This window comes from Lissotriton helveticus, chromosome 1_2 (assembly GCF_964261635.1).
Source record: "Lissotriton helveticus chromosome 1_2, aLisHel1.1, whole genome shotgun sequence".
Classification (NCBI taxonomy): Eukaryota; Metazoa; Chordata; class Amphibia; order Caudata; family Salamandridae; genus Lissotriton; species Lissotriton helveticus.
Window position 1 is genome coordinate 333,451,935 of NC_136058.1, and position 3,176 is coordinate 333,455,110.

At 45.1% G+C, this 3,176-nt stretch overlaps 1 non-coding gene across 1 annotated transcript; it reads left to right on the forward strand.

The window, feature by feature from the left end:
- The first annotated feature begins 3,104 nt into the window (after positions 1-3,104).
- TRNAC-GCA (transfer RNA cysteine (anticodon GCA)) lies at positions 3,105-3,176 on the forward strand. The gene has a single exon. It is a non-coding gene; the product is annotated as a tRNA-Cys (tRNA).

Genomic DNA, 3,176 nt, shown 5'->3' on the forward strand with positions numbered 1-3,176 from the left:
CATTCTTTCTCTTCCTCCATATCCCGCCACCCCAGTGCCCTTGTCTTTCACTTGGATAACTCGTTCTTTGAATCCTTTTCCACCTCCCTCGTGTCTCTCACTTGCTGCCCTCCTTCCCTTCCGTTCCAGTAACCTAAGACCGCCTGTTGCAGAATAGACATAGAAGAAATACAGTAGCACTTGACATTCTTTATTTAGGCTGCTAATAAAAGGTAGCATTTACCCAAAATCTTTCACCCCTGATTGGTTTAAAAATACTGGTCTGTGTGCTAAAGTAGTGGCGCGAGCCGAGGAAACACAGCAGGAATTCTAGGCACGGAGTGTGGCTGCAGCGAGCATTATCAGCACACAACCATGGTGTCACCAGCCTGTGTGTGCTGCCTCCGCGGGCACCATGTATATGTCTATCTGCCTCACCGCCCTTCGCTGCTCTAGGAGCGGTGAGGGTCCTACATATCTGCACAAGCCCTTATGTGGTCTGAGGTTCTCGTGTTATGCACCCTCCCCCTTTGTGCTTGCTCCTACAGCGTTGTAAAGCTGGAAATAAGATCTTTGCCATAGTCCAATTTAATGCATTTGAGTTAATCGAACTCAGAAGGATGCCGAGCTTCGTCGGCCCTAGTAGAGATTCAAACACATGATAGCACTTTACATTCCCATGTCATTAGCAAACAGTTGTGTTAATAATTTAGATGAGGTCATGTTTTATGGTGTGAATGTTTGTTATGTTTGCTGATTAGACTGTGCGCCAAGGCAACAAGATTACTATCTGCACCAACTGTTACAGTGCATATAGCAACCTTTTAAATAGATTTCAAGAGCTTTAATTGGACATTGGTTTGCATCCTTTAGGTTAGATATATACAAAGGACCACCGCCATTCTCAAACGTTCCTATACCGCTCTTTAGAGTACATTGTCCACCCTGCAGGGAACGGATGCGGACAATGCTTGACTCATAAAATAGATTCAAATGATCACAGTAAACTTCCACTGGCCTCTTCGGGTACTCACCAACAACTGGGAAAGTTAGTAAAAAGCACTTGCTTTCAATTACTAGGAAAATACACTTGCTTCTAATTACGTTACCCATGATGCACCACTGAAAACAAAAACAGCAATAAGACTTCCAAAAGCCTCTCACTTCCCTTTCCAGCTCTGGAGGTGAAGGACCCTACTTGCATCTGTGACTTACTGGACTTCTCCCTTATGTGATTACACCGTAGTTGTGCAGTTGACGGGAACATAACAGTGTAAGCCTTTGCAAAGCCAATAGCGCTATGCCATATGTTAACAAGCATTTGCAATGCAATAGGTCTCACAGTTGTGAGAGTTTGAGCTATTGGCATTTTAAATGTCAGTGCCTTTTATTTATGTATTGGTTTTTAAATCATAAATAAAAGGCATTGTCATTTACAATGCCAATATCTTAAACTCTCGCAAATGCGAGACCTATTGCATTTCCAATGCTTGTGTTTATCTAGTTGCCCTTAGCTCTGCCCTAGCCCCGCCCACTGACTACACCTGTAGCTCATTTTAATGAGTACCTGCACTTATTTTATCACATTTAAAGGAGCACTGCATTGGGGGGTTATGTTTTTGAAGCTATGTTAAGCTGATTTGGGGAATGATTTATGATCTAATTGTTAACACTGTGTTATTTAAAGGTATGCTATGCACCTGTCTTAATAAAGTGGCATTTTTTTGATAAATAAAGAAGTTGAGGGACGTGAGTTATTGTGCGAAGCTTCTGTTGCATAGTTACAGTAAAGAGTCACTCATATTGATACACACGAAGCATTAAAATGTCTCACAGAGAGGGACTGAAACAAGTAAAGTGCTATTGCATTTCTACAGCGTGTACTATCCCTGAGGAGGCGTGAAATGCCACACATAACAATGTGTGTAATGGGATGTATGACGTTAGAACGCATACATTGACAACGCATACCTTTACAACGCGTTCGTAACAACGAAAGTTGTTACCACGCATTGCGCTGGGGGGCGTAAAATTGATTAATTTAATTTACTATTCCAACACCAGTCCCCGTGGATAGTAGGGAAGGTGTTGGGATAGTAAATTAAATCATTTACTATCCTTGAGCGCCCCCAGCGCAATGCGTGGTAACAACTTTCGTTGTTACGCCCGCGTTGTAAAGGTATTCCGTGGTAATGCTTGCGTTCTAAACGCTGCATACCGTGTAATGGATGTATGACGTTAGAACGCATACATTGACAACGCGTACCTTTACAACGCGTTCGTAACAACGAAAGTTGTTACCACGCATTGCGCTGGGGGGCGTAAAATTGATTAATTTAATTTACTATTCCAACACCAGTCCCCGTGGATAGTAGGGAAGGTGTTGGGATAGTAAATTAAATCATTTACTATCCTTGAGCGCCCCCCAGTTCCTCCTGCGAGGAGGCCCCTTCCTCTGCGCCCTCACCCCAGCCCTCATGACTCTCTTCCAATAAATAAATAAATAAGACCCATCCCTCGCTCCCACTCGTGCACCTGCTGTGGTGACGTGTGCCTGCGGCAGTGATGACGTGTCCCTGGCGGTGATGACGTGAACCTGGAGGAAGTGACGTGTGCACCTCCTGGTTTCAATGGTAGTGTTTGGGGATGGGGCGCAGTAGTCACCCCCCATTAAACCCCATACACCACTCGTTGCCCCTCCTGTAGGATATATGATGGTGTCGCATACCCTCTCCCCCCCACTGACCCCTCTTTTGCCATTTCATCCGCGTAGCACGAGGCGTCTCGCGGAGGTAAAATCAAAAGCATCCTATTTAAGGCGGCTTTGTGTCTATTCAGAAGGTGAAATGTGATCATAACCGGGGCGCGCCTTGAAGCAGGGTGACGTAGCTCAGAGATGAAATATTGAGGAAGACGGGTGAATATAGGGCAGACACGTGAGGGAGGTGGACAGGAACAGAACTGGAGGATGTTTGCAGCTCAGTGCTAGAAACCTCCAATGGCTTCAGGATAGATAGAGCTGAGGGGAAAAAACGAACTGAAAGACAGAAATGTATAAAGGTCACTGCACGGGCAGGGCCACTGAGCACACATACATTGTGTGTTATGGAACAGTGGAAGCAGCTGGGGATATAGCTCAGTGGTAGAGCATTTGACTGCAGATCAAGAGGTCCCTGGTTCAAATCCGGGTGTCCCCT